This window comes from Mytilus trossulus, unplaced genomic scaffold (assembly GCF_036588685.1).
Source record: "Mytilus trossulus isolate FHL-02 unplaced genomic scaffold, PNRI_Mtr1.1.1.hap1 h1tg001361l__unscaffolded, whole genome shotgun sequence".
In the NCBI taxonomy this organism is placed as follows: domain Eukaryota; kingdom Metazoa; phylum Mollusca; class Bivalvia; order Mytilida; family Mytilidae; genus Mytilus; species Mytilus trossulus.
The window spans coordinates 1-22467 of NW_026963783.1; the positions used below are offsets into that span (position 1 = coordinate 1).

General features: G+C 34.6%; 19 non-coding genes across 19 annotated transcripts; all 19 read left to right on the forward strand.

The window, feature by feature from the left end:
* Positions 1 to 959: 959 nt before the first annotated feature.
* Positions 960 to 1153, forward strand: LOC134704310 (U2 spliceosomal RNA). Its single transcript, XR_010105367.1, has one exon. It is a non-coding gene; the product is annotated as a U2 spliceosomal RNA (small nuclear RNA).
* Positions 1154 to 2133: 980 nt separating this feature from the next.
* Positions 2134 to 2326, forward strand: LOC134704294 (U2 spliceosomal RNA). The gene has a single exon (XR_010105353.1). It is a non-coding gene; the product is annotated as a U2 spliceosomal RNA (small nuclear RNA).
* Positions 2327 to 3303: 977 nt separating this feature from the next.
* On the forward strand, positions 3304 to 3496 carry LOC134704307 (U2 spliceosomal RNA). The gene has a single exon (XR_010105364.1). It is a non-coding gene; the product is annotated as a U2 spliceosomal RNA (small nuclear RNA).
* Positions 3497 to 4473: 977 nt separating this feature from the next.
* Positions 4474 to 4666, forward strand: LOC134704312 (U2 spliceosomal RNA). Its single transcript, XR_010105369.1, has one exon. It is a non-coding gene; the product is annotated as a U2 spliceosomal RNA (small nuclear RNA).
* A 976-nt stretch (positions 4667 to 5642) lies between these two features.
* LOC134704313 (U2 spliceosomal RNA) lies at positions 5643 to 5835 on the forward strand. Its single transcript, XR_010105370.1, has one exon. It is a non-coding gene; the product is annotated as a U2 spliceosomal RNA (small nuclear RNA).
* Positions 5836 to 6813: 978 nt separating this feature from the next.
* Positions 6814 to 7006, forward strand: LOC134704314 (U2 spliceosomal RNA). Its single transcript, XR_010105371.1, has one exon. It is a non-coding gene; the product is annotated as a U2 spliceosomal RNA (small nuclear RNA).
* A 977-nt stretch (positions 7007 to 7983) lies between these two features.
* Positions 7984 to 8176, forward strand: LOC134704296 (U2 spliceosomal RNA). Its single transcript, XR_010105354.1, has one exon. It is a non-coding gene; the product is annotated as a U2 spliceosomal RNA (small nuclear RNA).
* A 978-nt stretch (positions 8177 to 9154) lies between these two features.
* On the forward strand, positions 9155 to 9347 carry LOC134704297 (U2 spliceosomal RNA). The gene has a single exon (XR_010105355.1). It is a non-coding gene; the product is annotated as a U2 spliceosomal RNA (small nuclear RNA).
* Positions 9348 to 10324: 977 nt separating this feature from the next.
* On the forward strand, positions 10325 to 10517 carry LOC134704298 (U2 spliceosomal RNA). Its single transcript, XR_010105356.1, has one exon. It is a non-coding gene; the product is annotated as a U2 spliceosomal RNA (small nuclear RNA).
* A 979-nt stretch (positions 10518 to 11496) lies between these two features.
* On the forward strand, positions 11497 to 11689 carry LOC134704299 (U2 spliceosomal RNA). The gene has a single exon (XR_010105357.1). It is a non-coding gene; the product is annotated as a U2 spliceosomal RNA (small nuclear RNA).
* Positions 11690 to 12666: 977 nt separating this feature from the next.
* LOC134704300 (U2 spliceosomal RNA) lies at positions 12667 to 12859 on the forward strand. The gene has a single exon (XR_010105358.1). It is a non-coding gene; the product is annotated as a U2 spliceosomal RNA (small nuclear RNA).
* A 977-nt stretch (positions 12860 to 13836) lies between these two features.
* On the forward strand, positions 13837 to 14029 carry LOC134704301 (U2 spliceosomal RNA). The gene has a single exon (XR_010105359.1). It is a non-coding gene; the product is annotated as a U2 spliceosomal RNA (small nuclear RNA).
* Positions 14030 to 15006: 977 nt separating this feature from the next.
* LOC134704302 (U2 spliceosomal RNA) lies at positions 15007 to 15199 on the forward strand. The gene has a single exon (XR_010105360.1). It is a non-coding gene; the product is annotated as a U2 spliceosomal RNA (small nuclear RNA).
* A 977-nt stretch (positions 15200 to 16176) lies between these two features.
* LOC134704303 (U2 spliceosomal RNA) lies at positions 16177 to 16369 on the forward strand. Its single transcript, XR_010105361.1, has one exon. It is a non-coding gene; the product is annotated as a U2 spliceosomal RNA (small nuclear RNA).
* A 977-nt stretch (positions 16370 to 17346) lies between these two features.
* LOC134704304 (U2 spliceosomal RNA) lies at positions 17347 to 17539 on the forward strand. The gene has a single exon (XR_010105362.1). It is a non-coding gene; the product is annotated as a U2 spliceosomal RNA (small nuclear RNA).
* Positions 17540 to 18516: 977 nt separating this feature from the next.
* Positions 18517 to 18710, forward strand: LOC134704311 (U2 spliceosomal RNA). The gene has a single exon (XR_010105368.1). It is a non-coding gene; the product is annotated as a U2 spliceosomal RNA (small nuclear RNA).
* Positions 18711 to 19684: 974 nt separating this feature from the next.
* On the forward strand, positions 19685 to 19877 carry LOC134704305 (U2 spliceosomal RNA). Its single transcript, XR_010105363.1, has one exon. It is a non-coding gene; the product is annotated as a U2 spliceosomal RNA (small nuclear RNA).
* A 978-nt stretch (positions 19878 to 20855) lies between these two features.
* On the forward strand, positions 20856 to 21048 carry LOC134704308 (U2 spliceosomal RNA). The gene has a single exon (XR_010105365.1). It is a non-coding gene; the product is annotated as a U2 spliceosomal RNA (small nuclear RNA).
* A 982-nt stretch (positions 21049 to 22030) lies between these two features.
* LOC134704309 (U2 spliceosomal RNA) lies at positions 22031 to 22223 on the forward strand. The gene has a single exon (XR_010105366.1). It is a non-coding gene; the product is annotated as a U2 spliceosomal RNA (small nuclear RNA).
* Positions 22224 to 22467: the final 244 nt, after the last annotated feature.

Genomic DNA, 22467 nt, shown 5'->3' on the forward strand with positions numbered 1-22467 from the left:
AAATAGAAAAATAGCTCCTTCTATAGTCTGAGAAACAGCCCCAGTAAAATATTCTCTAATACTTTTTCTATATTATTTTATGTTATGTATTGTATAGTTTTACTCATTGTTGTAAATTAATTCTACTTCTCGCGCATGTAAAATAAATCGCATATTATTTTATTTGTTTATGTCTGTTCTCTGAAAAGTATTTTTTTCTTTTCTAATAATGTGATGGGTTTTTTTTTTTCTCTTTCTCTCTCTCGCTTGTATTCATAACAGCATATGTCAGTGTAATAATGTATTCTCGTTCCTTTAAAACAAACTCTATATAAATTTTTAGCGTTACGGAAAAACGCGGGGAAAAGAATTACGTCCCCTTCTACTGTTTCAATCATCGTTAATAGCGACGTCGCCTCAGAACGAGGGCAAACGATGGAAACTACAGTCGGCCGGTAAGTTTTTTCCTCCTTTTAAAATTAATTTAAACATAGCTGTACCGGTTAATTCCTTTAAAAAATAGAACAGATGAACTGTTTGTGTGTTTTTTATTTAAACGACAGAGTGAAAAGTCCGTGCTGATTGTGAAAAAGCGTTGAATTTATTTTGTGATCAATGAAATTTTCAAGGCTTTGAAATCTGCGTTCGTCGGACATAGAATGAATTAAAATTGTCATGTTGTTTTGTTCGATTAAGATTAAATACGAATACGTATACGTATGACATACGTTTAAAAATGCATTCTCCCTTTTATTGCGACTTGCCGTATTTCACAAGCCGCTTTTTTTATTTTCACACCAGTTTTGTCATGCAGAAATCGTTTCATGCTGTTGGGTAATTAAAGCAAAGCAAGATCTCGTGTTTCGTGTGCTTTTTGTATATACATTTGCAAAATTTGTGTAGCTTGTTTTAAAATTAAAACACCGTGTCTGAGTAAGACATAGGATTTATAGGCTTTGGAAACTCGGAAACATTTGAGTATCGCTTCTCGGCCTTTTGGCTAAGATCAAAGTGTAGTATCTGTTCTTATCAGCTTAATATCTGATACGTACCCCATGTGGGGTACTTCGATATTAAACTGATTTTTGCAACTAGGTGAGATGTTAGGTGCTTGCACCGCTCTTGCCACGAGTTGGCCTGGTATTGCAGTACCTCCAGGATCGGCTCACTCCCCATTTCGGGGAGAAAATTAAAATAGAAAAATAGCTCCTTCTATAGTCTGAGAAACAGCCCCAGTAAAATATTCTCTAATACTTTTTCTATATTATTTTATGTTATGTATTGTATAGTTTTACTCATTGTTGTAAATTAATTCTACTTCTCGCGCATGTAAAATAAATCGCATATTATTTTATTTGTTTATGTCTGTTCTCTGAAAAGTATTTTTTTCTTTTCTAATAATGTGATGGGTTTTTTTTTTTTCTCTTTCTCTCTCTCGCTTGTATTCATAACAGCATATGTCAGTGTAATAATGTATTCTCGTTCCTTTAAAACAAACTCTATATAAATTTTTAGCGTTACGGAAAAACGCGGGGAAAAGAATTACGTCCCCTTCTACTGTTTCAATCATCGTTAATAGCGACGTCGCCCTCAGAACGAGGGCAAACGATGGAAACTACAGTCGGCCGGTAAGTTTTTTTCCTCCTTTTAAAATTAATTTAAACATAGCTGTACCGGTTAATTCCTTTAAAAAATAGAACAGATGAACTGTTTGTGTGTTTTTTATTTAAACGACAGAGTGAAAAGTCCGTGCTGATTGTGAAAAAGCGTTGAATTTATTTTGTGATCAATGAAATTTTCAAGGCTTTGAAATCTGCGTTCGTCGGACATAGAATGAATTAAAATTGTCATGTTGTTTTGTTCGATTAAGATTAAATACGAATACGTATACGTATGACATACGTTTAAAAATGCATTCTCCCTTTTATTGCGACTTGCCGTATTTCACAAGCCGCTTTTTTTATTTTCACACCAGTTTTGTCATGCAGAAATCGTTTCATGCTGTTGGGTAATTAAAGCAAAGCAAGATCTCGTGTTTCGTGTGCTTTTTGTATATACATTTGCAAAATTTGTGTAGCTTGTTTTAAAATTAAAACACCGTGTCTGAGTAAGACATAGGATTTATAGGCTTTGGAAACTCGGAAACATTTGAGTATCGCTTCTCGGCCTTTTGGCTAAGATCAAAGTGTAGTATCTGTTCTTATCAGCTTAATATCTGATACGTACCCCATGTGGGTACTTCGATATTAAACTGATTTTTGCAACTAGGTGAGATGTTAGGTGCTTGCACCGCTCTTGCCACGAGTTGGCCTGGTATTGCAGTACCTCCAGGATCGGCTCACTCCCCATTTCGGGGAGAAAATTAAAATAGAAAAATAGCTCCTTCTATAGTCTGAGAAACAGCCCCAGTAAAATATTCTCTAATACTTTTTCTATATTATTTTATGTTATGTATTGTATAGTTTTACTCATTGTTGTAAATTAATTCTACTTCTCGCGCATGTAAAATAAATCGCATATTATTTTATTTGTTTATGTCTGTTCTCTGAAAAGTATTTTTTTCTTTTCTAATAATGTGATGGGTTTTTTTTTTTCTCTTTCTCTCTCTCGCTTGTATTCATAACAGCATATGTCAGTGTAATAATGTATTCTCGTTCCTTTAAAACAAACTCTATATAAATTTTTAGCGTTACGGAAAAACGCGGGGAAAAGAATTACGTCCCCTTCTACTGTTTCAATCATCGTTAATAGCGACGTCGCCTCAGAACGAGGGCAAACGATGGAAACTACAGTCGGCCGGTAAGTTTTTTCCTCCTTTTAAAATTAATTTAAACATAGCTGTACCGGTTAATTCCTTTAAAAAATAGAACAGATGAACTGTTTGTGTGTTTTTTATTTAAACGACAGAGTGAAAAGTCCGTGCTGATTGTGAAAAAGCGTTGAATTTATTTTGTGATCAATGAAATTTTCAAGGCTTTGAAATCTGCGTTCGTCGGACATAGAATGAATTAAAATTGTCATGTTGTTTTGTTCGATTAAGATTAAATACGAATACGTATACGTATGACATACGTTTAAAAATGCATTCTCCCTTTTATTGCGACTTGCCGTATTTCACAAGCCGCTTTTTTTATTTTCACACCAGTTTTGTCATGCAGAAATCGTTTCATGCTGTTGGGTAATTAAAGCAAAGCAAGATCTCGTGTTTCGTGTGCTTTTTGTATATACATTTGCAAAATTTGTGTAGCTTGTTTTAAAATTAAAACACCGTGTCTGAGTAAGACATAGGATTTATAGGCTTTGGAAACTCGGAAACATTTGAGTATCGCTTCTCGGCCTTTTGGCTAAGATCAAAGTGTAGTATCTGTTCTTATCAGCTTAATATCTGATACGTACCCCATGTGGGTACTTCGATATTAAACTGATTTTTGCAACTAGGTGAGATGTTAGGTGCTTGCACCGCTCTTGCCACGAGTTGGCCTGGTATTGCAGTACCTCCAGGATCGGCTCACTCCCCATTTCGGGGAGAAAATTAAAATAGAAAAATAGCTCCTTCTATAGTCTGAGAAACAGCCCCAGTAAAATATTCTCTAATACTTTTTCTATATTATTTTATGTTATGTATTGTATAGTTTTACTCATTGTTGTAAATTAATTCTACTTCTCGCGCATGTAAAATAAATCGCATATTATTTTATTTGTTTATGTCTGTTCTCTGAAAAGTATTTTTTTCTTTTCTAATAATGTGATGGGTTTTTTTTTTTCTCTTTCTCTCTCTCGCTTGTATTCATAACAGCATATGTCAGTGTAATAATGTATTCTCGTTCCTTTAAAACAAACTCTATATAAATTTTTAGCGTTACGGAAAAACGCGGGGAAAAGAATTACGTCCCCTTCTACTGTTTCAATCATCGTTAATAGCGACGTCGCCTCAGAACGAGGGCAAACGATGGAAACTACAGTCGGCCGGTAAGTTTTTTCCTCCTTTTAAAATTAATTTAAACATAGCTGTACCGGTTAATTCCTTTAAAAAATAGAACAGATGAACTGTTTGTGTGTTTTTTATTTAAACGACAGAGTGAAAAGTCCGTGCTGATTGTGAAAAAGCGTTGAATTTATTTTGTGATCAATGAAATTTTCAAGGCTTTGAAATCTGCGTTCGTCGGACATAGAATGAATTAAAATTGTCATGTTGTTTTGTTCGATTAAGATTAAATACGAATACGTATACGTATGACATACGTTTAAAAATGCATTCTCCCTTTTATTGCGACTTGCCGTATTTCACAAGCCGCTTTTTTTATTTTCACACCAGTTTTGTCATGCAGAAATCGTTTCATGCTGTTGGGTAATTAAAGCAAAGCAAGATCTCGTGTTTCGTGTGCTTTTTGTATATACATTTGCAAAATTTGTGTAGCTTGTTTTAAAATTAAAACACCGTGTCTGAGTAAGACATAGGATTTATAGGCTTTGGAAACTCGGAAACATTTGAGTATCGCTTCTCGGCCTTTTGGCTAAGATCAAAGTGTAGTATCTGTTCTTATCAGCTTAATATCTGATACGTACCCCATGTGGGTACTTCGATATTAAACTGATTTTTGCAACTAGGTGAGATGTTAGGTGCTTGCACCGCTCTTGCCACGAGTTGGCCTGGTATTGCAGTACCTCCAGGATCGGCTCACTCCCCATTTCGGGGAGAAAATTAAAATAGAAAAATAGCTCCTTCTATAGTCTGAGAAACAGCCCCAGTAAAATATTCTCTAATACTTTTTCTATATTATTTTATGTTATGTATTGTATAGTTTTACTCATTGTTGTAAATTAATTCTACTTCTCGCGCATGTAAAATAAATCGCATATTATTTTATTTGTTTATGTCTGTTCTCTGAAAAGTATTTTTTTCTTTTCTAATAATGTGATGGGTTTTTTTTTTTCTCTTTCTCTCTCTCGCTTGTATTCATAACAGCATATGTCAGTGTAATAATGTATTCTCGTTCCTTTAAAACAAACTCTATATAAATTTTTAGCGTTACGGAAAAACGCGGGGAAAAGAATTACGTCCCCTTCTACTGTTTCAATCATCGTTAATAGCGACGTCGCCTCAGAACGAGGGCAAACGATGGAAACTACAGTCGGCCGGTAAGTTTTTTCCTCCTTTTAAAATTAATTTAAACATAGCTGTACCGGTTAATTCCTTTAAAAAATAGAACAGATGAACTGTTTGTGTGTTTTTTATTAAACGACAGAGTGAAAAGTCCGTGCTGATTGTGAAAAAGCGTTGAATTTATTTTGTGATCAATGAAATTTTCAAGGCTTTGAAATCTGCGTTCGTCGGACATAGAATGAATTAAAATTGTCATGTTGTTTTGTTCGATTAAGATTAAATACGAATACGTATACGTATGACATACGTTTAAAAATGCATTCTCCCTTTTATTGCGACTTGCCGTATTTCACAAGCCGCTTTTTTTATTTTCACACCAGTTTTGTCATGCAGAAATCGTTTCATGCTGTTGGGTAATTAAAGCAAAGCAAGATCTCGTGTTTCGTGTGCTTTTTGTATATACATTTGCAAAATTTGTGTAGCTTGTTTTAAAATTAAAACACCGTGTCTGAGTAAGACATAGGATTTATAGGCTTTGGAAACTCGGAAACATTTGAGTATCGCTTCTCGGCCTTTTGGCTAAGATCAAAGTGTAGTATCTGTTCTTATCAGCTTAATATCTGATACGTACCCCATGTGGGTACTTCGATATTAAACTGATTTTTGCAACTAGGTGAGATGTTAGGTGCTTGCACCGCTCTTGCCACGAGTTGGCCTGGTATTGCAGTACCTCCAGGATCGGCTCACTCCCCATTTCGGGGAGAAAATTAAAATAGAAAAATAGCTCCTTCTATAGTCTGAGAAACAGCCCCAGTAAAATATTCTCTAATACTTTTTCTATATTATTTTATGTTATGTATTGTATAGTTTTACTCATTGTTGTAAATTAATTCTACTTCTCGCGCATGTAAAATAAATCGCATATTATTTTATTTGTTTATGTCTGTTCTCTGAAAAGTATTTTTTTCTTTTCTAATAATGTGATGGGTTTTTTTTTTTTCTCTTTCTCTCTCTCGCTTGTATTCATAACAGCATATGTCAGTGTAATAATGTATTCTCGTTCCTTTAAAACAAACTCTATATAAATTTTTAGCGTTACGGAAAAACGCGGGGAAAAGAATTACGTCCCCTTCTACTGTTTCAATCATCGTTAATAGCGACGTCGCCTCAGAACGAGGGCAAACGATGGAAACTACAGTCGGCCGGTAAGTTTTTTCCTCCTTTTAAAATTAATTTAAACATAGCTGTACCGGTTAATTCCTTTAAAAAATAGAACAGATGAACTGTTTGTGTGTTTTTTATTTAAACGACAGAGTGAAAAGTCCGTGCTGATTGTGAAAAAGCGTTGAATTTATTTTGTGATCAATGAAATTTTCAAGGCTTTGAAATCTGCGTTCGTCGGACATAGAATGAATTAAAATTGTCATGTTGTTTTGTTCGATTAAGATTAAATACGAATACGTATACGTATGACATACGTTTAAAAATGCATTCTCCCTTTTATTGCGACTTGCCGTATTTCACAAGCCGCTTTTTTTATTTTCACACCAGTTTTGTCATGCAGAAATCGTTTCATGCTGTTGGGTAATTAAAGCAAAGCAAGATCTCGTGTTTCGTGTGCTTTTTGTATATACATTTGCAAAATTTGTGTAGCTTGTTTTAAAATTAAAACACCGTGTCTGAGTAAGACATAGGATTTATAGGCTTTGGAAACTCGGAAACATTTGAGTATCGCTTCTCGGCCTTTTGGCTAAGATCAAAGTGTAGTATCTGTTCTTATCAGCTTAATATCTGATACGTACCCCATGTGGGTACTTCGATATTAAACTGATTTTTGCAACTAGGTGAGATGTTAGGTGCTTGCACCGCTCTTGCCACGAGTTGGCCTGGTATTGCAGTACCTCCAGGATCGGCTCACTCCCCATTTCGGGGAGAAAATTAAAATAGAAAAATAGCTCCTTCTATAGTCTGAGAAACAGCCCCAGTAAAATATTCTCTAATACTTTTTCTATATTATTTTATGTTATGTATTGTATAGTTTTACTCATTGTTGTAAATTAATTCTACTTCTCGCGCATGTAAAATAAATCGCATATTATTTTATTTGTTTATGTCTGTTCTCTGAAAAGTATTTTTTTCTTTTCTAATAATGTGATGGGTTTTTTTTTTTCTCTTTCTCTCTCTCGCTTGTATTCATAACAGCATATGTCAGTGTAATAATGTATTCTCGTTCCTTTAAAACAAACTCTATATAAATTTTTAGCGTTACGGAAAAACGCGGGGAAAAGAATTACGTCCCCTTCTACTGTTTCAATCATCGTTAATAGCGACGTCGCCTCAGAACGAGGGCAAACGATGGAAACTACAGTCGGCCGGTAAGTTTTTTCCTCCTTTTAAAATTAATTTAAACATAGCTGTACCGGTTAATTCCTTTAAAAAATAGAACAGATGAACTGTTTGTGTGTTTTTTATTTAAACGACAGAGTGAAAAGTCCGTGCTGATTGTGAAAAAGCGTTGAATTTATTTTGTGATCAATGAAATTTTCAAGGCTTTGAAATCTGCGTTCGTCGGACATAGAATGAATTAAAATTGTCATGTTGTTTTGTTCGATTAAGATTAAATACGAATACGTATACGTATGACATACGTTTAAAAATGCATTCTCCCTTTTATTGCGACTTGCCGTATTTCACAAGCCGCTTTTTTTATTTTCACACCAGTTTTGTCATGCAGAAATCGTTTCATGCTGTTGGGTAATTAAAGCAAAGCAAGATCTCGTGTTTCGTGTGCTTTTTGTATATACATTTGCAAAATTTGTGTAGCTTGTTTTAAAATTAAAACACCGTGTCTGAGTAAGACATAGGATTTATAGGCTTTGGAAACTCGGAAACATTTGAGTATCGCTTCTCGGCCTTTTGGCTAAGATCAAAGTGTAGTATCTGTTCTTATCAGCTTAATATCTGATACGTACCCCATGTGGGTACTTCGATATTAAACTGATTTTTGCAACTAGGTGAGATGTTAGGTGCTTGCACCGCTCTTGCCACGAGTTGGCCTGGTATTGCAGTACCTCCAGGATCGGCTCACTCCCCATTTCGGGGAGAAAATTAAAATAGAAAAATAGCTCCTTCTATAGTCTGAGAAACAGCCCCAGTAAAATATTCTCTAATACTTTTTCTATATTATTTTATGTTATGTATTGTATAGTTTTACTCATTGTTGTAAATTAATTCTACTTCTCGCGCATGTAAAATAAATCGCATATTATTTTATTTGTTTATGTCTGTTCTCTGAAAAGTATTTTTTTCTTTTCTAATAATGTGATGGGTTTTTTTTTTTTCTCTTTCTCTCTCTCGCTTGTATTCATAACAGCATATGTCAGTGTAATAATGTATTCTCGTTCCTTTAAAACAAACTCTATATAAATTTTTAGCGTTACGGAAAAACGCGGGGAAAAGAATTACGTCCCCTTCTACTGTTTCAATCATCGTTAATAGCGACGTCGCCTCAGAACGAGGGCAAACGATGGAAACTACAGTCGGCCGGTAAGTTTTTTCCTCCTTTTAAAATTAATTTAAACATAGCTGTACCGGTTAATTCCTTTAAAAAATAGAACAGATGAACTGTTTGTGTGTTTTTTATTTAAACGACAGAGTGAAAAGTCCGTGCTGATTGTGAAAAAGCGTTGAATTTATTTTGTGATCAATGAAATTTTCAAGGCTTTGAAATCTGCGTTCGTCGGACATAGAATGAATTAAAATTGTCATGTTGTTTTGTTCGATTAAGATTAAATACGAATACGTATACGTATGACATACGTTTAAAAATGCATTCTCCCTTTTATTGCGACTTGCCGTATTTCACAAGCCGCTTTTTTTATTTTCACACCAGTTTTGTCATGCAGAAATCGTTTCATGCTGTTGGGTAATTAAAGCAAAGCAAGATCTCGTGTTTCGTGTGCTTTTTGTATATACATTTGCAAAATTTGTGTAGCTTGTTTTAAAATTAAAACACCGTGTCTGAGTAAGACATAGGATTTATAGGCTTTGGAAACTCGGAAACATTTGAGTATCGCTTCTCGGCCTTTTGGCTAAGATCAAAGTGTAGTATCTGTTCTTATCAGCTTAATATCTGATACGTACCCCATGTGGGTACTTCGATATTAAACTGATTTTTGCAACTAGGTGAGATGTTAGGTGCTTGCACCGCTCTTGCCACGAGTTGGCCTGGTATTGCAGTACCTCCAGGATCGGCTCACTCCCCATTTCGGGGAGAAAATTAAAATAGAAAAATAGCTCCTTCTATAGTCTGAGAAACAGCCCCAGTAAAATATTCTCTAATACTTTTTCTATATTATTTTATGTTATGTATTGTATAGTTTTACTCATTGTTGTAAATTAATTCTACTTCTCGCGCATGTAAAATAAATCGCATATTATTTTATTTGTTTATGTCTGTTCTCTGAAAAGTATTTTTTTCTTTTCTAATAATGTGATGGGTTTTTTTTTTTCTCTTTCTCTCTCTCGCTTGTATTCATAACAGCATATGTCAGTGTAATAATGTATTCTCGTTCCTTTAAAACAAACTCTATATAAATTTTTAGCGTTACGGAAAAACGCGGGGAAAAGAATTACGTCCCCTTCTACTGTTTCAATCATCGTTAATAGCGACGTCGCCTCAGAACGAGGGCAAACGATGGAAACTACAGTCGGCCGGTAAGTTTTTTCCTCCTTTTAAAATTAATTTAAACATAGCTGTACCGGTTAATTCCTTTAAAAAATAGAACAGATGAACTGTTTGTGTGTTTTTTATTTAAACGACAGAGTGAAAAGTCCGTGCTGATTGTGAAAAAGCGTTGAATTTATTTTGTGATCAATGAAATTTTCAAGGCTTTGAAATCTGCGTTCGTCGGACATAGAATGAATTAAAATTGTCATGTTGTTTTGTTCGATTAAGATTAAATACGAATACGTATACGTATGACATACGTTTAAAAATGCATTCTCCCTTTTATTGCGACTTGCCGTATTTCACAAGCCGCTTTTTTTATTTTCACACCAGTTTTGTCATGCAGAAATCGTTTCATGCTGTTGGGTAATTAAAGCAAAGCAAGATCTCGTGTTTCGTGTGCTTTTTGTATATACATTTGCAAAATTTGTGTAGCTTGTTTTAAAATTAAAACACCGTGTCTGAGTAAGACATAGGATTTATAGGCTTTGGAAACTCGGAAACATTTGAGTATCGCTTCTCGGCCTTTTGGCTAAGATCAAAGTGTAGTATCTGTTCTTATCAGCTTAATATCTGATACGTACCCCATGTGGGTACTTCGATATTAAACTGATTTTTGCAACTAGGTGAGATGTTAGGTGCTTGCACCGCTCTTGCCACGAGTTGGCCTGGTATTGCAGTACCTCCAGGATCGGCTCACTCCCCATTTCGGGGAGAAAATTAAAATAGAAAAATAGCTCCTTCTATAGTCTGAGAAACAGCCCCAGTAAAATATTCTCTAATACTTTTTCTATATTATTTTATGTTATGTATTGTATAGTTTTACTCATTGTTGTAAATTAATTCTACTTCTCGCGCATGTAAAATAAATCGCATATTATTTTATTTGTTTATGTCTGTTCTCTGAAAAGTATTTTTTTCTTTTCTAATAATGTGATGGGTTTTTTTTTTTCTCTTTCTCTCTCTCGCTTGTATTCATAACAGCATATGTCAGTGTAATAATGTATTCTCGTTCCTTTAAAACAAACTCTATATAAATTTTTAGCGTTACGGAAAAACGCGGGGAAAAGAATTACGTCCCCTTCTACTGTTTCAATCATCGTTAATAGCGACGTCGCCTCAGAACGAGGGCAAACGATGGAAACTACAGTCGGCCGGTAAGTTTTTTCTCCTCCTTTTAAAATTAATTTAAACATAGCTGTACCGGTTAATTCCTTTAAAAAATAGAACAGATGAACTGTTTGTGTGTTTTTTATTTAAACGACAGAGTGAAAAGTCCGTGCTGATTGTGAAAAAGCGTTGAATTTATTTTGTGATCAATGAAATTTTCAAGGCTTTGAAATCTGCGTTCGTCGGACATAGAATGAATTAAAATTGTCATGTTGTTTTGTTCGATTAAGATTAAATACGAATACGTATACGTATGACATACGTTTAAAAATGCATTCTCCCTTTTATTGCGACTTGCCGTATTTCACAAGCCGCTTTTTTTATTTTCACACCAGTTTTGTCATGCAGAAATCGTTTCATGCTGTTGGGTAATTAAAGCAAAGCAAGATCTCGTGTTTCGTGTGCTTTTTGTATATACATTTGCAAAATTTGTGTAGCTTGTTTTAAAATTAAAACACCGTGTCTGAGTAAGACATAGGATTTATAGGCTTTGGAAACTCGGAAACATTTGAGTATCGCTTCTCGGCCTTTTGGCTAAGATCAAAGTGTAGTATCTGTTCTTATCAGCTTAATATCTGATACGTACCCCATGTGGGTACTTCGATATTAAACTGATTTTTGCAACTAGGTGAGATGTTAGGTGCTTGCACCGCTCTTGCCACGAGTTGGCCTGGTATTGCAGTACCTCCAGGATCGGCTCACTCCCCATTTCGGGGAGAAAATTAAAATAGAAAAATAGCTCCTTCTATAGTCTGAGAAACAGCCCCAGTAAAATATTCTCTAATACTTTTTCTATATTATTTTATGTTATGTATTGTATAGTTTTACTCATTGTTGTAAATTAATTCTACTTCTCGCGCATGTAAAATAAATCGCATATTATTTTATTTGTTTATGTCTGTTCTCTGAAAAGTATTTTTTTCTTTTCTAATAATGTGATGGGTTTTTTTTTTTCTCTTTCTCTCTCTCGCTTGTATTCATAACAGCATATGTCAGTGTAATAATGTATTCTCGTTCCTTTAAAACAAACTCTATATAAATTTTTAGCGTTACGGAAAAACGCGGGGAAAAGAATTACGTCCCCTTCTACTGTTTCAATCATCGTTAATAGCGACGTCGCCTCAGAACGAGGGCAAACGATGGAAACTACAGTCGGCCGGTAAGTTTTTTCCTCCTTTTAAAATTAATTTAAACATAGCTGTACCGGTTAATTCCTTTAAAAAATAGAACAGATGAACTGTTTGTGTGTTTTTTATTTAAACGACAGAGTGAAAAGTCCGTGCTGATTGTGAAAAAGCGTTGAATTTATTTTGTGATCAATGAAATTTTCAAGGCTTTGAAATCTGCGTTCGTCGGACATAGAATGAATTAAAATTGTCATGTTGTTTTGTTCGATTAAGATTAAATACGAATACGTATACGTATGACATACGTTTAAAAATGCATTCTCCCTTTTATTGCGACTTGCCGTATTTCACAAGCCGCTTTTTTTATTTTCACACCAGTTTTGTCATGCAGAAATCGTTTCATGCTGTTGGGTAATTAAAGCAAAGCAAGATCTCGTGTTTCGTGTGCTTTTTGTATATACATTTGCAAAATTTGTGTAGCTTGTTTTAAAATTAAAACACCGTGTCTGAGTAAGACATAGGATTTATAGGCTTTGGAAACTCGGAAACATTTGAGTATCGCTTCTCGGCCTTTTGGCTAAGATCAAAGTGTAGTATCTGTTCTTATCAGCTTAATATCTGATACGTACCCCATGTGGGTACTTCGATATTAAACTGATTTTTGCAACTAGGTGAGATGTTAGGTGCTTGCACCGCTCTTGCCACGAGTTGGCCTGGTATTGCAGTACCTCCAGGATCGGCTCACTCCCCATTTCGGGGAGAAAATTAAAATAGAAAAATAGCTCCTTCTATAGTCTGAGAAACAGCCCCAGTAAAATATTCTCTAATACTTTTTCTATATTATTTTATGTTATGTATTGTATAGTTTTACTCATTGTTGTAAATTAATTCTACTTCTCGCGCATGTAAAATAAATCGCATATTATTTTATTTGTTTATGTCTGTTCTCTGAAAAGTATTTTTTTCTTTTCTAATAATGTGATGGGTTTTTTTTTTTCTCTTTCTCTCTCTCGCTTGTATTCATAACAGCATATGTCAGTGTAATAATGTATTCTCGTTCCTTTAAAACAAACTCTATATAAATTTTTAGCGTTACGGAAAAACGCGGGGAAAAGAATTACGTCCCCTTCTACTGTTTCAATCATCGTTAATAGCGACGTCGCCTCAGAACGAGGGCAAACGATGGAAACTACAGTCGGCCGGTAAGTTTTTTCCTCCTTTTAAAATTAATTTAAACATAGCTGTACCGGTTAATTCCTTTAAAAAATAGAACAGATGAACTGTTTGTGTGTTTTTTATTTAAACGACAGAGTGAAAAGTCCGTGCTGATTGTGAAAAAGCGTTGAATTTATTTTGTGATCAATGAAATTTTCAAGGCTTTGAAATCTGCGTTCGTCGGACATAGAATGAATTAAAATTGTCATGTTGTTTTGTTCGATTAAGATTAAATACGAATACGTATACGTATGACATACGTTTAAAAATGCATTCTCCCTTTTATTGCGACTTGCCGTATTTCACAAGCCGCTTTTTTTATTTTCACACCAGTTTTGTCATGCAGAAATCGTTTCATGCTGTTGGGTAATTAAAGCAAAGCAAGATCTCGTGTTTCGTGTGCTTTTTGTATATACATTTGCAAAATTTGTGTAGCTTGTTTTAAAATTAAAACACCGTGTCTGAGTAAGACATAGGATTTATAGGCTTTGGAAACTCGGAAACATTTGAGTATCGCTTCTCGGCCTTTTGGCTAAGATCAAAGTGTAGTATCTGTTCTTATCAGCTTAATATCTGATACGTACCCCATGTGGGTACTTCGATATTAAACTGATTTTTGCAACTAGGTGAGATGTTAGGTGCTTGCACCGCTCTTGCCACGAGTTGGCCTGGTATTGCAGTACCTCCAGGATCGGCTCACTCCCCATTTCGGGGAGAAAATTAAAATAGAAAAATAGCTCCTTCTATAGTCTGAGAAACAGCCCCAGTAAAATATTCTCTAATACTTTTTCTATATTATTTTATGTTATGTATTGTATAGTTTTACTCATTGTTGTAAATTAATTCTACTTCTCGCGCATGTAAAATAAATCGCATATTATTTTATTTGTTTATGTCTGTTCTCTGAAAAGTATTTTTTTCTTTTCTAATAATGTGATGGGTTTTTTTTTTTCTCTTTCTCTCTCTCGCTTGTATTCATAACAGCATATGTCAGTGTAATAATGTATTCTCGTTCCTTTAAAACAAACTCTATATAAATTTTTAGCGTTACGGAAAAACGCGGGGAAAAGAATTACGTCCCCTTCTACTGTTTCAATCATCGTTAATAGCGACGTCGCCTCAGAACGAGGGCAAACGATGGAAACTACAGTCGGCCGGTAAGTTTTTTCCTCCTTTTAAAATTAATTTAAACATAGCTGTACCGGTTAATTCCTTTAAAAAATAGAACAGATGAACTGTTTGTGTGTTTTTTATTTAAACGACAGAGTGAAAAGTCCGTGCTGATTGTGAAAAAGCGTTGAATTTATTTTGTGATCAATGAAATTTTCAAGGCTTTGAAATCTGCGTTCGTCGGACATAGAATGAATTAAAATTGTCATGTTGTTTTGTTCGATTAAGATTAAATACGAATACGTATACGTATGACATACGTTTAAAAATGCATTCTCCCTTTTATTGCGACTTGCCGTATTTCACAAGCCGCTTTTTTTATTTTCACACCAGTTTTGTCATGCAGAAATCGTTTCATGCTGTTGGGTAATTAAAGCAAAGCAAGATCTCGTGTTTCGTGTGCTTTTTGTATATACATTTGCAAAATTTGTGTAGCTTGTTTTAAAATTAAAACACCGTGTCTGAGTAAGACATAGGATTTATAGGCTTTGGAAACTCGGAAACATTTGAGTATCGCTTCTCGGCCTTTTGGCTAAGATCAAAGTGTAGTATCTGTTCTTATCAGCTTAATATCTGATACGTACCCCATGTGGGTACTTCGATATTAAACTGATTTTTGCAACTAGGTGAGATGTTAGGTGCTTGCACCGCTCTTGCCACGAGTTGGCCTGGTATTGCAGTACCTCCAGGATCGGCTCACTCCCCATTTCGGGGAGAAAATTAAAATAGAAAAATAGCTCCTTCTATAGTCTGAGAAACAGCCCCAGTAAAATATTCTCTAATACTTTTTCTATATTATTTTATGTTATGTATTGTATAGTTTTACTCATTGTTGTAAATTAATTCTACTTCTCGCGCATGTAAAATAAATCGCATATTATTTTATTTGTTTATGTCTGTTCTCTGAAAAGTATTTTTTTCTTTTCTAATAATGTGATGGGTTTTTTTTTTTCTCTTTCTCTCTCTCGCTTGTATTCATAACAGCATATGTCAGTGTAATAATGTATTCTCGTTCCTTTAAAACAAACTCTATATAAATTTTTAGCGTTACGGAAAAACGCGGGGAAAAGAATTACGTCCCCTTCTACTGTTTCAATCATCGTTAATAGCGACGTCGCCTCAGAACGAGGGCAAACGATGGAAACTACAGTCGGCCGGTAAGTTTTTTCCTCCTTTTAAAATTAATTTAAACATAGCTGTACCGGTTAATTCCTTTAAAAAATAGAACAGATGAACTGTTTGTGTGTTTTTTATTTAAACGACAGAGTGAAAAGTCCGTGCTGATTGTGAAAAAGCGTTGAATTTATTTTGTGATCAATGAAATTTTCAAGGCTTTGAAATCTGCGTTCGTCGGACATAGAATGAATTAAAATTGTCATGTTGTTTTGTTCGATTAAGATTAAATACGAATACGTATACGTATGACATACGTTTAAAAATGCATTCTCCCTTTTATTGCGACTTGCCGTATTTCACAAGCCGCTTTTTTTATTTTCACACCAGTTTTGTCATGCAGAAATCGTTTCATGCTGTTGGGTAATTAAAGCAAAGCAAGATCTCGTGTTTCGTGTGCTTTTTGTATATACATTTGCAAAATTTGTGTAGCTTGTTTTAAAATTAAAACACCGTGTCTGAGTAAGACATAGGATTTATAGGCTTTGGAAACTCGGAAACATTTGAGTATCGCTTCTCGGCCTTTTGGCTAAGATCAAAGTGTAGTATCTGTTCTTATCAGCTTAATATCTGATACGTACCCCATGTGGGTACTTCGATATTAAACTGATTTTTGCAACTAGGTGAGATGTTAGGTGCTTGCACCGCTCTTGCCACGAGTTGGCCTGGTATTGCAGTACCTCCAGGATCGGCTCACTCCCCATTTCGGGGAGAAAATTAAAATAGAAAAATAGCTCCTTCTATAGTCTGAGAAACAGCCCCAGTAAAATATTCTCTAATACTTTTTCTATATTATTTTATGTTATGTATTGTATAGTTTTACTCATTGTTGTAAATTAATTCTACTTCTCGCGCATGTAAAATAAATCGCATATTATTTTATTTGTTTATGTCTGTTCTCTGAAAAGTATTTTTTTCTTTTCTAATAATGTGATGGGTTTTTTTTTTTCTCTTTCTCTCTCTCGCTTGTATTCATAACAGCATATGTCAGTGTAATAATGTATTCTCGTTCCTTTAAAACAAACTCTATATAAATTTTTAGCGTTACGGAAAAACGCGGGGAAAAGAATTACGTCCCCTTCTACTGTTTCAATCATCGTTAATAGCGACGTCGCCTCAGAACGAGGGCAAACGATGGAAACTACAGTCGGCCGGTAAGTTTTTTCCTCCTTTTAAAATTAATTTAAACATAGCTGTACCGGTTAATTCCTTTAAAAAATAGAACAGATGAACTGTTTGTGTGTTTTTTATTTAAACGACAGAGTGAAAAGTCCGTGCTGATTGTGAAAAAGCGTTGAATTTATTTTGTGATCAATGAAATTTTCAAGGCTTTGAAATCTGCGTTCGTCGGACATAGAATGAATTAAAATTGTCATGTTGTTTTGTTCGATTAAGATTAAATACGAATACGTATACGTATGACATACGTTTAAAAATGCATTCTCCCTTTTATTGCGACTTGCCGTATTTCACAAGCCGCTTTTTTTATTTTCACACCAGTTTTGTCATGCAGAAATCGTTTCATGCTGTTGGGTAATTAAAGCAAAGCAAGATCTCGTGTTTCGTGTGCTTTTTGTATATACATTTGCAAAATTTGTGTAGCTTGTTTTAAAATTAAAACACCGTGTCTGAGTAAGACATAGGATTTATAGGCTTTGGAAACTCGGAAACATTTGAGTATCGCTTCTCGGCCTTTTGGCTAAGATCAAAGTGTAGTATCTGTTCTTATCAGCTTAATATCTGATACGTACCCCATGTGGGTACTTCGATATTAAACTGATTTTTGCAACTAGGTGAGATGTTAGGTGCTTGCACCGCTCTTGCCACGAGTTGGCCTGGTATTGCAGTACCTCCAGGATCGGCTCACTCCCCATTTCGGGGAGAAAATTAAAATAGAAAAATAGCTCCTTCTATAGTCTGAGAAACAGCCCCAGTAAAATATTCTCTAATACTTTTTCTATATTATTTTATGTTATGTATTGTATAGTTTTACTCATTGTTGTAAATTAATTCTACTTCTCGCGCATGTAAAATAAATCGCATATTATTTTATTTGTTTATGTCTGTTCTCTGAAAAGTATTTTTTTCTTTTCTAATAATGTGATGGGTTTTTTTTTTTCTCTTTCTCTCTCTCGCTTGTATTCATAACAGCATATGTCAGTGTAATAATGTATTCTCGTTCCTTTAAAACAAACTCTATATAAATTTTTAGCGTTACGGAAAAACGCGGGGAAAAGAATTACGTCCCCTTCTACTGTTTCAATCATCGTTAATAGCGACGTCGCCTCAGAACGAGGGCAAACGATGGAAACTACAGTCGGCCGGTAAGTTTTTTCCTCCTTTTAAAATTAATTTAAACATAGCTGTACCGGTTAATTCCTTTAAAAAATAGAACAGATGAACTGTTTGTGTGTTTTTTATTTAAACGACAGAGTGAAAAGTCCGTGCTGATTGTGAAAAAGCGTTGAATTTATTTTGTGATCAATGAAATTTTCAAGGCTTTGAAATCTGCGTTCGTCGGACATAGAATGAATTAAAATTGTCATGTTGTTTTGTTCGATTAAGATTAAATACGAATACGTATACGTATGACATACGTTTAAAAATGCATTCTCCCTTTTATTGCGACTTGCCGTATTTCACAAGCCGCTTTTTTTATTTTCACACCAGTTTTGTCATGCAGAAATCGTTTCATGCTGTTGGGTAATTAAAGCAAAGCAAGATCTCGTGTTTCGTGTGCTTTTTGTATATACATTTGCAAAATTTGTGTAGCTTGTTTTAAAATTAAAACACCGTGTCTGAGTAAGACATAGGATTTATAGGCTTTGGAAACTCGGAAACATTTGAGTATCGCTTCTCGGCCTTTTGGCTAAGATCAAAGTGTAGTATCTGTTCTTATCAGCTTAATATCTGATACGTACCCCATGTGGGTACTTCGATATTAAACTGATTTTTTGCAACTAGGTGAGATGTTAGGTGCTTGCACCGCTCTTGCCACGAGTTGGCCTGGTATTGCAGTACCTCCAGGATCGGCTCACTCCCCATTTCGGGAGAAAATTAAAATAGAAAAATAGCTCCTTCTATAGTCTGAGAAACAGCCCCAGTAAAATATTCTCTAATACTTTTTCTATATTATTTTATGTTATGTATTGTATAGTTTTACTCATTGTTGTAAATTAATTCTACTTCTCGCGCATGTAAAATAAATCGCATATTATTTTATTTGTTTATGTCTGTTCTCTGAAAAGTATTTTTTTCTTTTCTAATAATGTGATGGGTTTTTTTTTTTCTCTTTCTCTCTCTCGCTTGTATTCATAACAGCATATGTCAGTGTAATAATGTATTCTCGTTCCTTTAAAACAAACTCTATATAAATTTTTAGCGTTACGGAAAAACGCGGGGAAAAGAATTACGTCCCCTTCTACTGTTTCAATCATCGTTAATAGCGACGTCGCCTCAGAACGAGGGCAAACGATGGAAACTACAGTCGGCCGGTAAGTTTTTTCCTCCTTTTAAAATTAATTTAAACATAGCTGTACCGGTTAATTCCTTAAAAAATAGAACAGATGAACTGTTTGTGTGTTTTTTATTTAAACGACAGAGTGAAAAGTCCGTGCTGATTGTGAAAAAGCGTTGAATTTATTTTGTGATCAATGAAATTTTCAAGGCTTTGAAATCTGCGTTCGTCGGACATAGAATGAATTAAAATTGTCATGTTGTTTTGTTCGATTAAGATTAAATACGAATACGTATACGTATGACATACGTTTAAAAATGCATTCTCCCTTTTATTGCGGACTTGCCGTATTTCACAAGCCGCTTTTTTATTTTCACACCAGTTTTGTCATGCAGAAATCGTTCATGCTGTTGGGTAATTAAAGCAAAGCAAGATCTCGTGTTTCGTGTGCTTTTTGTATATACATTTGCAAAATTTGTGTAGCTTGTTTTAAAATTAAAACACCGTGTCTGAGTAAGACATAGGATTTATAGGCTTTGGAAACTCGGAAACATTTGAGTATCGCTTCTCGGCCTTTTGGCTAAGATCAAAGTGTAGTATCTGTTCTTATCAGCTTAATATCTGATACGTACCCCATGTGGGTACTTCGATATTAAACTGATTTTTGCAACTAGGTGAGATGTTAGGTGCTTGCACCGCTCTTGCCACGAGTTGGCCTGGTATTGCAGTACCTCCAGGATCGGCTCACTCCCCATTTCGGGGAGAAAATTAAAATAGAAAAATAGCTCCTTCTATAGTCTGAGAAACAGCCCCAGTAAAATATTCTCTAATACTTTTTCTATATTATTTTTATGTTATGTATTGTATAGTTTTACTCATTGTTGTAAATTAATTCTACTTCTCGCGCATGTAAAATAAATCGCATATTATTTTATTTGTTTATGTCTGTTCTCTGAAAAGTATTTTTTTCTTTTCTAATAATGTGATGGGTTTTTTTTTTTCTCTTTCTCTCTCTCGCTTGTATTCATAACAGCATATGTCAGTGTAATAATGTATTCTCGTTCCTTTAAAACAAACTCTATATAAATTTTTAGCGTTACGGAAAAACGCGGGGAAAAGAATTACGTCCCCTTCTACTGTTTCAATCATCGTTAATAGCGACGTCGCCTCAGAACGAGGGCAAACGATGGAAACTACAGTCGGCCGGTAAGTTTTTTCCTCCTTTTAAAATTAATTTAAACATAGCTGTACCGGTTAATTCCTTTAAAAAATAGAACAGATGAACTGTTTGTGTGTTTTTTATTTAAACGACAGAGTGAAAAGTCCGTGCTGATTGTGAAAAAGCGTTGAATTTATTTTGTGATCAATGAAATTTTCAAGGCTTTGAAATCTGCGTTCGTCGGACATAGAATGAATTAAAATTGTCATGTTGTTTTGTTCGATTAAGATTAAATACGAATACGTATACGTATGACATACGTTTAAAAATGCATTCTCCCTTTTATTGCGACTTGCCGTATTTCACAAGCCGCTTTTTTTATTTTCACACCAGTTTTGTCATGCAGAAATCGTTTCATGCTGTTGGGTAATTAAAGCAAAGCAAGATCTCGTGTTTCGTGTGCTTTTTGTATATACATTTGCAAAATTTGTGTAGCTTGTTTTAAAATTAAAACACCGTGTCTGAGTAAGACATAGGATTTATAGGCTTTGGAAACTCGGAAACATTTGAGTATCGCTTCTCGGCCTTTTGGCTAAGATCAAAGTGTAGTATCTGTTCTTATCAGCTTAATATCTGATACGTACCCCATGTGGGTACTTCGATATTAAACTGATTTTTGCAACTAGGTGAGATGTTAGGTGCTTGCACCGCTCTTGCCACGAGTTGGCCTGGTATTGCAGTACCTCCAGGATCGGCTCACTCCCCATTTCGGGGAGAAAATTAAAATAGAAAAAATAGCTCCTTCTATAGTCTGAGAAACAGCCCCAGTAAAATATTCTCTAATACTTTTTCTATATTATTTTATGTTATGTATTGTATAGTTTTTACTCATTGTTGTAAATTAATTCTACTTCTCGCGCATGTAAAATAAATCGCATATTATTTTATTTGTTTATGTCTGTTCTCTGAAAAGTATTTTTTTCTTTTCTAATAATGTGATGGGTTTTTTTTTTTCTCTTTCTCTCTCTCGCTTGTATTCATAACAGCATATGTCAGTGTAATAATGTATTCTCGTTCCTTTAAAACAAACCTCTATATAAATTTTTAGCGTTACGGAAAAACGCGGGGAAAAGAATTACGTCCCCTTCTACTGTTTCAATCATCGTTAATAGCGACGTCGCCTCAGAACGAGGGCAAACGATGGAAACTACAGTCGGCCGGTAAGTTTTTCCTCCTTTTAAAATTAATTTAAACATAGCTGTACCGGTTAATTCCTTTAAAAAAATAGAACAGATGAACTGTTTGTGTGTTTTTTTATTTAAACGACAGAGTGAAAAGTCCGTGCTGATTGTGAAAAAGCGTTGAATTTATTTTGTGATCAATGAAATTTTCAAGGCTTTGAAATCTGCGTTCGTCGGACATAGAATGAATTAAAATTGTCATGTTGTTTTGTTCGATTAAGATTAAATACGAATACGTATACGTATGACATACGTTTAAAAATGCATTCTCCCCTTTTATTGCGACTTGCCGTATTTCACAAGCCGCTTTTTTTATTTTCACACCAGTTTTGTCATGCAGAAATCGTTTCATGCTGTTGGGTAATTAAAGCAAAGCAAGATCTCGTGTTTCGTGTGCTTTTTGTATATACATTTGCAAAATTTGTGTAGCTTGTTTTAAAATTAAAACACCGTGTCTGAGTAAGACATAGGATTTATAGGCTTTGGAAACTCGGAAACATTTGAGTATCGCTTCTCGGCCTTTTGGCTAAGATCAAAGTGTAGTATCTGTTCTTATCAGCTTAATATCTGATACGTACCCCATGTGGGTACTTCGATATTAAACTGATTTTTGCAACTAGGTGAGATGTTAGGTGCTTGCACCGCTCTTGCCACGAGTTGGCCTGGTATTGCAGTACCTCCAGGATCGGCTCACTCCCCATTTCGGGGAGAAAATTAAAATAGAAAAATAGCTCCTTCTATAGTCTGAGAAACAGCCCCAGTAAAATATTCTCTAATACTTTTTCTATATTATTTTATGTTATGTATTGTATAGTTTTACTCATTGTTGTAAATTAATTCTACTTCTCGCGCATGTAAAATAAATCGCATATTATTTTATTTGTTTATGTCTGTTCTCTGAAAAGTATTTTTTTCTTTTCTAATAATGTGATGGGTTTTTTTT